Source organism: Lipotes vexillifer, unplaced genomic scaffold (genome assembly GCF_000442215.2).
Source record: "Lipotes vexillifer unplaced genomic scaffold, Lipotes_vexillifer_v1.1 scaffold88, whole genome shotgun sequence".
In the NCBI taxonomy this organism is placed as follows: Eukaryota; Metazoa; Chordata; class Mammalia; order Artiodactyla; family Lipotidae; genus Lipotes; species Lipotes vexillifer.
The window spans coordinates 190,138-204,306 of NW_006779887.1; the positions used below are offsets into that span (position 1 = coordinate 190,138).

The 14,169-nt window shown below is 41.3% G+C and overlaps 1 protein-coding gene across 1 annotated transcript in view; it reads left to right on the forward strand.

Annotated features, from left to right (window-relative positions):
* The window catches only part of LOC103089528 (neuronal PAS domain-containing protein 3), a 251,522-nt gene that overhangs the window by 142,492 nt on the left and 94,861 nt on the right, over positions 1–14,169 (forward strand). The gene's annotated exons all lie outside the window — the stretch shown is intronic.

A 14,169-nucleotide genomic window follows, 5' to 3' on the forward strand; every position in this document is an offset into this window, starting at 1 on the left:
AAAGCATTACTTACTCCTGAGCTAACCCAAATCAACTTGGAATACTGAGCTACTCTCCCGGGGCTATTTTCTCTGAAAATTTATGAGTTTACAGTTCATGTTTCCTTTTTAATGATACATCCAATGATAGGTCTCTTCTGGGCTTTACAAAAGCCTAGTGTTTCTTCCACTTCCTGTTTATGAAGCCAGCTTCTGCTATTCTGGGTCGAAGTTCTCCAACTTTAAAACACAGGAGAGGCCTTCCCTGGTGGCACAGTGGTTGAGAGTCCACCTGCCGATGCAGCGGAGACGGGTTCGTGCCCCAGTCCGGGAAGGTCCTACATGCCGCCGAGCGGCTGGGCCCGTGAGCCATGGCCGCTTGAGCCCGCGCGTCCGGAGCCTGCGCTCCGCAGCGCGAGAGGCCACAACAGTGAGAGGCCTGCATACAGCAAAAAAAAAAAAAAAAAACCACAGGAGAATCTTGTGCAAAATGAAGATTTGCATTACCAGCCCCGTATAGCCTGGTCACATCACTGAAACTCTCCTGAGCCACTTTGTCATCTAGATAAACCTGCTTCCCATGTCTATCAGATAGCAGTCCTGTTCATCTGCTCCGAAGACTAAATTCGCCACACCCACCCCTCACCCGCCCCTGGCAGCTTTGACTCACAGCCGGAACTTACAAACGGATTATCCAGGGGGTTGGGTGAACTTTTGTTCTTGATTGGAGTGAACCAAGTTAGGATGAACAGGTTTTGAATTATTTATTCTCCAAATCAGAAAAGCTTATCTTCCTTTTTTGACATATAATTTAAGTACTAGGGTTGAAGAGAAGTTCAAAGCAATGTGTTTATGGCATCAGTACAAATAAAAGTTCAGTCTTTAATAATATGCTGGTGAAATCAGCAACTAACCCATTCTCCAATAACCACATCAGGCTGAACCTGAATAAGTCTCTCAAGTGGTAGTAGGAAAGTACAGTCGAGGGATACCCAAAATTATGGTGAAGGAGTGTGTCTTAAACTGTAACGTATCCACTGATTTACTGAAGCTTCATGAACAATCACATGAATGACACGTCCGTGTGTATCAGAAAACAGAAGAATTATCTTTTCTTCCCTTGATAATACACTGATTTCTTTAACATGTGTATTTCTTAATGGTGGTGGCATTTGGATGAGAGATTGTTAAACTTGTTAAAGAATAGTGTAGCTCTTCAACCTTGCATAGGCAGGTTGATTAGGCATACTGGTTTTATCTCCTCAGTGTGTTTCTCCTCAGATGGGTAGCTTCACAAGAAATGACTGTGAGAGCTTTCCATTCTGGAAGAACGTTCTCTGCTTAATGTTTAAGAAGAATGTCTTCTTTCTACTTTACTTTGAGTGAACAGAGACTCATTTTGCAGTTCGCACATCCCACTAACTGCAAAGCCTGTGCCAGAGCCCTCAAGTAGCTGGGGTCCCGGCAGGGCACCGAGACAGTCAATGGCAAGTTACACAAGCCGTCGCTCAGTTACAATCAAAGGACCAGAAAGGACAACTGCAAGGTGCCAGGATATATAACAGGGGTAACGTCCAGAATTTCCAGAAGATAAACAAATATTAAATGATTTTATTCCTTTTCAATCAGGAAATAGGAGCACAGAAGGAAGCAGTCTGTGGCTTTTGCCTTGAAACTGGGCAGTTTCTATGCCCTTTAGGAAGAGGAGGTATCGTCTTGGTGATTTCATTCGCCAAAGCTTAACTTGATTCAAGAGACAGAGCTCATTAGAGGCTGCTGCCTCTCCAGCCCTTAGAAGGTGTTCACTGGGCCCTCTGGGAATATCTTACACTGGAAAAGAATTTTATTCCCCAAAGGAGGTCAATCACAACTACTGAAGCCCACGCACCTAGAGCCCATGCTCCGCAACAAAAGAATCCACCGCAATGAGAAGCCTGTGCACCACAACAAAGAGTAGCCCCCGCTCGCCACAACTAGAGAAAGCCCTCACGCAGCAACGAAGACCCAACGCAGCCAAAAATAAATAAATAAAATAAATACATTAAAAAAAAGAAAAACTTAAGAAGTTTTAGAACTTAAGAAGAATATTTTCTCATCATTTTAAGTGTCCACATTCATCTTGCTTTTCAGGTCATTCTGAGTGGGTGCTACCCTACCCTCAATATTAGCTTTATAATCTTAATTCCCTTCCTTAGACAGATTTCACAACAGAACCTTAAACATTCTAGTAGAATTACCTGTTTAAAATAATCCTTTCTAGAAAAAACATTTATAAGAATATCCATTGTAACTTGTTTTGCTATTGCAAAAAAATTAAATATAATTAATTTATAATGGCAACTTGGCTAAATAAATGAAATTACACCCATAGACTAAAATACTATGCTGCCATTAGAAAGAATGTGGAAGATATACATTTTCAAACATGGAACAGGTTCCAAGCTATTAAGCAAAAAAAAAAAAAGGCAAGGGACAGAACAACATACATAGGCTGCTGTCATTTGTGCACCAAGAGAATAACTGCAGACACTTGTACTGGCAAATGCATAAAACACCTCTGCAGGGATATGTAAGAAACTGGGGACATGTAAGAAACTGCCTGTGGGAGAGATTCAAGGAAATTTGGGATCAGAGTAGGGAGGAAGGTTTGTTTTCACTATAGTATAACCTTTCGTACTACCTGACCTTTTTTTTTTTTTTTTTGTAGGTTCAAAAGAGCATGTCAATCTTTATGAGGAAAATATAATTTACACTAGACCTGATATTTTAGAAAAGACATTGATAACTAGATAGCTGGGAGAGTGCTAGTGGGAACTCACTACATATAATCCTTGCCTTAGTTTGGAAGGATATTCTTTGGTTTGTAAAATGCTTGAAGAATTCTCTTTGTTTTTTCTTTTTTTTTTTTTTTTTTTTTTTTTTGCGGTACACGGGCCTCTCACTGTTGTGGCCTCTCCCCTTGCGGAGCACAGGCTCCGGACATGCAGGCTCAGCGGCCATGGCTCACGGGTCCAGCCTCTCCGTGGCATGTGGGATCCTCCCGGACCGGGGCACGAACCCGCGTCCCCTGCATCGGCAGGCGGACTCTCAACCACTGCGCCACCAGGGAAGCCCTCTGCCTTTTTAAATTGAAATATAGTTAATTTACAATGTTGTATTAGTTTCAAGGGTACAGCAAAATAATTGTTATATATATATACATATATATGTGTGTGTGTATATATACAGATACATATATATATATATATATATATACTTTTTCAGATTCTTTTCAGTATAGGTTATTACAAGATATTGAGTTCCCTATGCTATATAGTAGGTCCTTGTTTACCTATTTTATATATAGTAGTATGTATATGTTAATTCCAAACTCCTAATTTATCTCCCCCCACTACTGCTATCCCCGTTGGTAACCATAAGCTTGTTTTCTATGTCTATGAGTCTGTTTCTGTTTTGTAAATAAGTTCATTGGTATCATTGTTTTAGCTGAACTTTTTTTTAAACCACATGCCTTCTTTAACTTTTGATTTTTTTTCTTTCTTTCTTTCTTTCTTTCTTTCTTTCTTTATTTATTTATTTTTGGCTGTGTTGGGTCTTTGTTTCTGTGCGAGGGCTTTCTCTAGTTGTGGCAAGCGGGGGCCACTCTTCATCGTGGTGCGCAGGACTCTCACTGTCGCAGCCTCTCTTGTTGCGGAGCACGAGCTCCGATGCGCAGGCTCAGTAGTTGTGGCTCACGGGCCCAGTTGCTCCGCGGCATGTGGGATCTTCCCGGACCAGGGCTCGAACCCGTGTCCGCTGCATTGGCAGGCAGACTCTCAACCACAGTGCCACCAGGGAAGCCTTGATGTTTTTAATGGTTAGAAAATAAACATTTCAAAGCTGGGATAATCATAACTTATTTTTAAAATAAATATCATTAGTTTAAAATCAAGTAATCAAGTAAAAAGGAAACAACTTTTTTCAATTTTGCTTTTATACCACAGTGGATCCTTTTGTAATTTAAACAACCCTGATATTGTAAATTTGCACTTACAATATATCCATTTTCCAAAACTGAAGTGCACTCTCTGAGTAAGTTCTGGGAACTCAGGAAAAATTATTTGCACTGAATCACCAAGCCGTTAGCTCCTCCAGTCGTGCAGACTGGAAGGACGCCTGGAAAGTGGCTGCATTCATGGAAAAAGAGAAAGTTAATGGGGATGCAGCCCTGTGACCTCTGGCAACAAACAGTGCTCAGTGTGAAATGGGCACTAATAGAACGTTCGATGCAGAAACCCTCTGCCCGAGCTAGAGTAATTAGGACAGTAATTCAGATTTGGGATTTTTCTCTGAGGTTTCACAGCTTATGAAGTCAGCAGAACAGGGTTATTAAATCATAGCCTCATACCAAGTCAAGGAGATTTTTCTAAATGTAGAAGGCAGGGAAAATGCGAGCAGCCAGCTGAGCAGTCCTGTGGGTGAGGCGATGAACCCATCCCCGGCACAGCTAATGACCTGTTTTAGGGGCCCAGCTCATATATTCCAAATAACAGGGGGGAAAGAATTCCAAATAGCTTAACATCATTAAACCCCAAACGCTATTGGATCCTTCCTCTGTAGCATCATAAAATACCTTATCCAAGTGGAGAAGGGATATGCTTGCTGTAAATCATAGAAAGTTTATTCCACCCCAGATGCAAACTTCGTACTATCTTGTTCACTCTGGGGAAGGTTCATGGGTTTGCTTTGTTTGGGGGTTTGGCTTGGGGGTTTTTTTTTTTTTTTTTTAAGCAATAATAGTCTTTGTAGGATGGCTGCCATGTCAGCATTTATCTTGAAACTCGTGGATATGAGTTCTGACTGGAGTCACCTTTCTGACAAGTGTTATTGCGACTGTGTTTTATATCCCTGTTCAGAATGGTTTCTAATGATAATGCCCTGTCTACCTCTCTGCTTCACACTAAATTATAGACGCCATGATGACAGGGCAAACTACATCCGAGCGCAGAGCTCAACTCCCTCTCTGTGATGTCAGTGCCTCCACCCTTCTGTGCCTGGAATTAAAAACTGGAAGCCAAGATATGCAAAACATTTGTGCTTAAAAATAATGTCTGTCAGTTATTAAACAAGTGATATTTCATTTAATCAGCTCAAGGGATTATTTTAAATGAAAAGGCAGAGAGGATGATTTTATTAACACATTCCTGCCCTAGAGTCCTACTGTAATAATTCTTTACCTGCCTAAATTAAAAAGTTTTCATTCAGGGGCTTCCCCGGTGGCGCAGTGGTTGAGAGTCCACCTGCCGATGCAGGGGACACGGGTTCGTGCCCCGGTCCGGGAAGATCCCACATGCCGCGGAGCGGCTGGGCCCGTGAGCCATGGCCGCTGAGCCTGCGCGTCCGGAGCCTGTGCTCCGCAACGGGAGAGGCCACAACAGGGAGAGGCCCGCATACCGCAAAAAAAAAAAAAAAGTTATCATTCAGTCTGTCTACAGGAAGACGTTCTGGGTGATTGGATTTTATTAGTTCTTTGATTTTCAGTTGCTCACAAATGGAGGTAAGGGCTGAAAAGCTTATCCTATAGCAGTGAGAATGTTTTAGCTACTTAATAAATCACCGCTTTTCCAGACGGTGATTGTTCCAGGACTTATAAAGCAAGTGTGTTTCTGAACACAGTATTTTATCGAAATGGGTTCTGTCTGACCAATACACTTAGATATTTGAACCTCCCTGCAGTTCATTCCACCACTTTTTGAACTGTCATGGGAGACTTAGCTACTATCCAAAATACATTTCTAAATGTTATTTAATTGTCAATTACATAGAAAGCTTTATGCTACGCTCTGGAGGAAGAGGAAACAAAGAGATTAATACAATCGCATTTCTGGCCTTAATGGAGCATATAGACTAGTGGGGGGCACCCATCTAAACAAAGAATACAAGCAAGTCAGTGAAACAAAGCATGGAAGAGAGAGATTAGAAGAAGCTGACGCCAAGTTTCAAATACCTACCCAACCCAGTGCAACAAGCAGAATCTTTGTAACGCCCTTTGTGAATATGGTGTCTTACAGCTTACCAAGTATTTTCAAATACAGATCATGTTTGCTCTTTGAGCTCCAAAACAATCCTGTGAGGTTAGCAGTATATTATTTCCCTTTTACAAGTGAAAAAACTGCAAACAGAGAAATAAATAATTCTTATGATCCCAGATCTCATGATCTAAACATGACTTCAAAGTCTCTCCTTAATATTTGTAGTGAAGTGGATGGACCTAGAGTCTGTCATACAGAGTGAAGTAAGTCAGAAGGAGAAAAACAGATACTGTATGCTAACACATATATATGGAATCTAAGAAAAGAAACCCAACAACAAAATGATTCTGAAGAACCTAGGGGCAGGACAGGAATAAAGACGCAGACATAGAGAATGGACTTGAGGACGCAGTGGGGGAAGGGTAAGCTGGGACAAAGTGAGAGAGTGGCATGGACTTATATACACTACCAAACGTAAAATAGATAGCTAGTGGGAAGCAGCCGCAGAGCACAGGGAGATCAGCTCGGTGCTTTGTGTCCACCTAGAGGGGTGGGATAGGGAGGGTGGGAGGGAGATGCAAGAGGGAAGAGATATGGGGATATACGTATATGCATAGCTGATTCACTTTCTTATACAGCAGAAACTAACACACCATTGTAAAGCAATTATACTCCAAAAAAGATGTTTAAAAAAAAAAAGCAGCAATGGTAAATGAGGGACCCAATTACCAAAACAGAAAAAAAAAAAAAAGCCTCTCCTTATTATTACAGCCAATATTGCTAAGCTGGGGATCTGTCTGGTCACCTGACATCAAGGGGAACACTGTGTACAAAACTGTGTATGTGGACATAAGCACATTGTTCTTGTAAAAAGAGTTTGCTCCAATTCTCAAAGTGGGCCGTGATTCCAAAAGAGAGTAAGAATGACTGTTTCAGTAGAATCCTTCATCAGTTTTTCTATCTGGCTTTTCATGAATGTCACTAGATTGGTTTGATTTGTCTTGAAGAACAGGAGAGATGCCATGAGATCCAGTTTGCATGGTATTTAGACACAGCTCCACTGCCAGCTGCCTTTTGTCTCTTTGATTTCTACTTAGAGCGTATGCAGCAGCTCCTTCAACGCCTGTTCATTCACTTATTTATTCATTCACGTAAGCATCTGTTGAGCACTTACAGTGCTCCTCCTGAGTCAGTCTCTACCCAGGAGGTACAAGGTATCATTAGGCCATTAATTTGTTTTTTCAACCCAAATTCTGCATGCAAAGATCTCTACCAGATGCTTTGAAGGGCATGAAGATGAATAAGTAATGGGACCTTCCCTCAAGGATCTTAAAATCGAGTAAGAGAAGGAAATTGGAAACAACTGTGTAGAATCAAGACTAAATTAAGTCATTGTAGTAGGAAGAACGTAGATTATCAAAGGTTCAGCCTTCTAGAGGGGATGCAGATGCAAAAATAAACACAGGAGAACTTTCTGGAAGAGTGATTAAAAGGAGTATTTGCAATTCCTTTCAGAAACAGCTCTCTAGAGGATGTCCTCTAGTCCATGTTAATTGTCACACTCCTTCAAATTCTTTTCAAACATGCCAATGGTATTAGCCATCTAGTGACTGCTCCCCACCCAGTATCGATATTTATCCTTATCCCTTGGGCAGAATTATCTTGGCTACATAAAGAAGGAGGGAATTCAGCCAAAAATACATTTGGTGGGAGAGTGGCTTTCTGTTGCATTTGGAACATACTCCTATCATTTTCACTTATTTTCAGTCCTTTTGATGGATCTCTCCAGTTGGAAAGAACTCAAAACCAATTTCAGTGCAGATGCAAATAATCCTAACAAATTATTCTATAAATACACCACAAATAGCAATACTTTGTGAGGTTAATTGCTCTTACTTATCAAATAAGGAAACTGAAAAACAGAGGCTGTGTCTATGTGAAGAAAGTGGATGACTCTGAATCCAGAGATCTGTTGGGTACTGGTCAACACGACTGTGCTGCATCCAACCTAGAAGAATCCTAACTTTCACTGGGTTGGCTCAAGCTACACAGGGATTCATATCTTTTTAAAAGCAATCTGTCACTTACCACCTCCTGTTCTAGATGTGTGAGTAGGAGGTAAGGCAGGGCGTGTGGTGGGGCAGAAGATAGAGACTTCATCCTCTCATTAGCAGAGGAGAAATGAGAGTAGCCCCAGCTCTCTGAAGGGCCAACTAGTCGTGCTACAACTCTTGCAAATCAGGACTGAGGAAACCACGGATGGGAAGTCCATGTAACTTGTCTTCTTTCACTGAAAATAGGCCAAAGGTTGACAATTCTTTGTACACAGTATCGACCCCAGTATCTCCACTTAAACTAGATTAAGCACATTATATGGCCTCATATATATTGAACTTTCTGACTAAATTAAGACATCCAGTTTAATACAGTAGATAATGAAATATAATCATCAACCCGAGTCAGCTTATTTTCTTTAGAAATTGCATTAGAGAGAGGAGGGTTCGGGATTGGGATAGAAGAATTCCTGTACTATTTAATATAGAGCTTGTAAACATTATGGTCAAAAGAGGCGTGGTTTTAAATGAAGAGTATTATGATGTTAAAAATTCTCCTAGCCTTAGTTCTTCTAGGATCAGGGGACTGACTTTCTAGGTTGAGCAGTTATAATGGCTAAATATCCACTACTATCATGTATGGGAGGCAGTAGAATACAATAATAAAATTAACAACAGTAATAATAGCAGCAAGTAGTCAGTGAGAACTTCCTACAGGCCAAGCAGTGTACATATGTTCTCTCATTTAATTCTCACCAAACCCTCTGAGGTTGGAACAGTTATGAACCCCATTTTACAAAAGAGTGAAAAAACTCAGAAAGGTTAAGTAACTCATCCCAAGGTTACATACCAATAAGCAGTAAGCTCAGATTTGAACCTGGTGCTCTGACCACACAGCCCAAGTTCACTTCTACCACCCTGTATCAAGGGCAGGGCTCTAAAGTCAGACACACCTGACTTTAAGTCTTGTCTCAGAGCTGGATAACTTTGGACAAGTTATTTTACTTTCTTTTTTTATTTTTTGCGGAGCACAGGCTCCGGACTCGCAGGCTTAGCGGCCATGGCTCACAGGCCCAGCCGCTCCACGGCATGTGGGATCCTCCCAGACCGGGGCACGAACCCGTGTCCCCTGCATCGGCAGGCAGACTCTCAACCACTGCGCCACCAGGGAAGCCCATACTTTCTTTTTTTAATTGAAGTATAATTTACAATGCTATGTTAATTTCAGGTGTAACAGAAAAGTGATTCAGTTACACACACACACACACACACACACACACACACACACACACACATATATTCTTTTTCAGATTCTTTCCCCTATAGGTTATTACAAAATATTGAGTATAGTCCCCTGTGCTATATAATGGGTCCTTGTTGGTTATCTATTTTATATATAGTAGTGTGTATATGTTAACCCCAAACTCCTATTTTGCTTTCTTAGCCTCAATATCTTTATCTGTAAAACTGATAAAATAATGCCACTTCAAAGGATCGTGTGGGGATGAAAGAAAGCCCTGTAGAAAAGCGCAAAGTAAACCCACATATTATAGCCCATTACCTTACATAAATGTTCAACAAAATCTAGGGGATTTTTAGGGGGAAAAAAAGACTGGAGACTTGTGATAACAACTTGAAGTGACAGTTTAGATGGCTAATATGTTTTGAAAGTAAGTGTGTATACATATAAATTGTAATGTATATATGTATAATTTTGTCTCTGCAGATTACTTCACTTCACTTTGAGCTGTTCTCATTGCAACTATTAAGAGTTTTAGTTAAAAATTAATTAAAAAGTTAACATGGGATTAACTGAGCCGATCACTCTTAGAACCTGGAAATTGGAGGTACAACTCTGGTCGTGGTTAAGACATTACTTTTCCACTACAATGGATTGTGTTTTTTAAAAAAAAATCTCAAATATAAAAATAAAAAGTAGTTCATGCATAAAGCATGATGCCCTGAAGCATATTAGATCTGTTTATCTCTTTGTTTAAAATGAATGCTACTTGGTATAGTTTACATAACATGGCAGGGATCAGCTTGATAAAGTGTGTATATCACCTGGGGAACACGCCGGCTCATTTCCTCAACACCTTTCTACATGAATAGCTTGCCAGCAAGTATAATAGCAAACAAAGTTTTAATAGGTCAAGAGCAGAATAACTTGCTCACATTAACAGGAGGGAGAGGGGGCTTGACGTGCACCAAGGCTAATAACTGACACTTGCAGCAGGCATTTTTGAATGCTGCTTAATGGGGAGTTTAGAAGGAAAGGCTTTTATAAAAGTCTGAGATTACTTACAAGCTTTGGGGAGAAGGAAGAGGGCAAGTGGTATGCGTGCACACTTGGAAATGTGGGCGCACTTTAAGGCAGGTGGCTCATAAACCATTTCTCCATCGCTGTCGGCTTTAGCAGCTCACAATTAACTCCATTATTAAGCTTAAGAATTGACTACATTGCTTCCACTTTCTTTGAAGCTGTCCGAAGTAAGAGAGGCCCTCGTTTTTATTTGCTTGTTATCTAAGTGAAGCTGCTACTTAGAGACTGTTTTTGTCATATCACATCAGTTTTGCTGAAAGCTGCAGCAAGACAGGTAAACACATGGATCCATTTTGGAACCTTTTTTTTTTTTCCTCCACCTACCAGGAGGGGGAAAAAAGGTGGAACATCTTTTTTTCTTTCTCTCTTTCTTTGCAGCTTTGTTTTCCTTGGGCAGTGTGACAATTTATGAAGTTAATAGCATCTGTAGAGTTCATACACCCCTTTTCTCCCGCAGAAGCGTTCACAAAAACAAGTTTCACTAAAGTTTTGGAAGTGCTCGGATGAATAGCTATGTTGCTAACCCTAACTTTGGCAGCCTGTAAATGGCAGAGTATGCTCAATATTGTATTTATCCTTTCCACATTACCAAAAGGGAGGCAAAATCTGCCCCTGTATTTAAACAGAAGAATGGACAGACTTCCTTTTGTTGCAAAGTCCGTGTCTTTTGTGAGCACACTGTAATTGAAGGCCCCTTAATAATACAGGATGTGGAGAAGCTGTGTAGAAAAAGAATTGGGAGTTCATGTGGAATGTTCCTTAGGTCCTACCCACTGTAGCAAACAGGAGACTTTGCCAATATGTATCCAGGCTCCAGAGGGATACAGATCAGTAACTGAATCATAGGTAAATAGATAGATTAGATATGGCAATGGCGGGAAACACATGCTGAAAAATCCACAAGAACAATTTTACAGAGCCTGCCTTCTATTTTCATAAGGAAACTAAGCCAAATAATCTGACAAGGGAGGAAATCAAATCATCTGTCAAGTTCCTCTACCTTTCATTTATCACACAGTTTAATACCATAATGAAAAATAGCAAATGAAAAATGACGTGAATGACCAATGAAAAATGCATTCTCTGAGGATACACTAATGTGTTATTAGCCTAAATCCTCCACCCCTATACACATATCACTGCTAGGGGAGACCCTGTGGTCACACCACCTTTTTCATTCAAGTATGACAAATCCTGGGATGACATTAGCGTTGTGATTGGGAGAGCTCTCAATACAGAAAAGCTTCCCTCCATCCTTTAGTCCTTTCAGGCTCCTACAATTTTTTCCTTTCTTTACATCAAAATCTGAGCTAGGACGGGGTGGCTGGATGTGAGCAGAGGCCCAGTAACTCCAGACTCAGTAAAGAAACGTAGTGAAGGGAAGACAGGATGGCGCCATCATTTATGGACTGTTCACTGCATGCCAAAGATTGACCTTCGTAATCACCATGCAAGGTAGTGTGAACCCCATTTTCACAACTGAGGAAACCGAAAATTGGACCAATTCATTTGTCCAACTCCTAAAAGTGGTAGAGGGAGAATTTGGACCCAGGCCGAGTTGATAACAAACCCTGTGTCCTCCCCACTGATCGTGCCACTTCCCGTAATCCAAGAAGATGGAAATGTCTCACCAAGAGGATGTTAGAGCACCTGCATGGGAGTACAGAGAATGAAAAGGAACTTGGTCGATGGCTTTAAATATAAAATCCAAACAATAACGGCTAATATTTACTGAGCACTTACAACGTGCCAGGCATTTTTCAAAGTACTACATTAACTTGTTTGATCATCACAATGACCCTAGGAGTGGGTACTATTCTTAATATCTTTTCCAGCTGATGGACCTAAGGCTCAGATAAGTCAAGGAAGTCACCCAAGTTTATACAGCTAGACAGCGGTAAAGATAGGAATCTAACCTAAGCAGCTGGCTCCAGAGCCTTCTCCCCAACTGCTGCCTCTGCCCCATCAGCCTTTAGACCAGGAGGGAAGTGAGAACTTGCCTGGGACGGAAAGGATATATGGCAGCCTGATGGTTCATTAGAAGAAAAGGTTATAGTTAAGAAAATAGTTTTAGGAACAGCAGTGAAGTAGCTCCATTGAAATAATACCACCCATTAAAATGAAATTCCATTTATCTTCAATCCTCCTATCCAAACAGTTTGCGGAAGAGATAACATTTATTTTACACACTTGGTACAGTTGAGCAGATTGTGGGTACTCAAATCAGTCTCTTGCTCCTAAGCCCAGATGATTTATAAGGCAGAATATATTTCTTTCTAAGGAGCAGAGAAGTTGATTCTGATTTAGACAGTATGTGCTGTTGAGCTGCAAACCAAAATTGACCTCAGCATAATTAGGTTGGATGCGGTAGAGTGAGAACTTGAACACAAATCGTTCTATTTTGACAAGCAGGATTCAAGAGCGGCTGCTTGCTTTCTTTCTTTCTTTCTTTTTTTTCCAAAAGGAGGATGATGATTATTTAATATTTGTTGAGTGCCAACAGTGTCCTCAGTGCTGCGCAAGGCCTAGGAGCTGGATGTTGGAAACTGCCTGAAGGGAAACGTTAGCAAATTAAAATCCGTAGACTCAGCATGAAGGCGGCTGAGGAATACCTGATTAGAGGAAGACTCTGCACCCATCCCAGAACAACAACAAAAAAGGAAGTGATAAGGCGAGAAAGAAAAATCTGTATTGTTCAAAAGGCAGGGATGCGGTCGGGTGGAAAAGTCGGCTTTAGAAGAGAGAGCTCCCACCCAAGTGAAGCTGATAGAGAGGAACAGAAGCTTCAGCAGGCAAAATGGAGGGCAGAAGGAAGAATAAATTCAAAGAACAAAGACATCAAGGCAAATTATCAGCCTTTCTACGACTCCTTCAAGGGAAGGGGCCCTGGAGGAAAGGCAGCTGCAGGTCGGGGTGTTGGGAGCGGCTTCAGGATCACAGAGTGCAGCTAAATGATAGCTCTGCCTGTGTGCGTGGTACAGAGCACGATGGGGACATCTCTGGCCCGGGGGTGGTGAGGGAAAGTGCACTTTGGGTGGTGAAGGTGGAGCTGTGTCCCAGAGATAGGGACATCAAAGAAAGCCAGGATAGAAATTACATTTTGTTACCTCCCCAGGGGCTGATGGCCTCACTTGGAAAGTCCTAGAGCAGCCAAAAAAGAAGCTGATCCCAAGCACCACCACATCATCAATCATCCCTGTGGCGGCAGCACCTACAGCTCTGAGCAGGCAGGTCTCCCAGCAGATGCCTAGCCCAGGGCTCACCTCTCAGCGAGTGCGGTGGCATTCTGGAAAGAAACACTGCAATAGTGGAATCAGAGCAAATTGGAGAAGACTTAGAAGCTATGGAGTCCTTTGAAGGAGTCCCCAAAACCATGGTGAAAGAGAACTGGTGGATGCAATGCATTCCGACTTTCAAAGGACTTTAAGAAAGAGAGGAAGAAAAAATAATAATAATCCTTGCAAGAGGCTATTAAGAAAAATTGGTAACCAAGGGGCAAGTGTTAAAATTCTGTTACATCTTCAAAACTAGTTAAGAGATGGAAAGCAATGAGTGGGAATAAAAGGCCGTTTCTTTCTGTAGAAAGAGGTGAATTGTGGGGAGCCCAGGGGAGAATGCTGATACCAGCTTTCTTCAGGCTTAATAACAACCTGGAAGAGGAAGACGAAAGCAAGATGGCAAAACTTGTTGATGAAAAAGAATTATTTAAGGGCATTTGAGTCATGGAAGAATCTGAGAGAGTCTAGAAAACACAGACACAGAAGAGGCAAAAAAAAAAAAAAAAAAAAAAAAAAGGAAAATT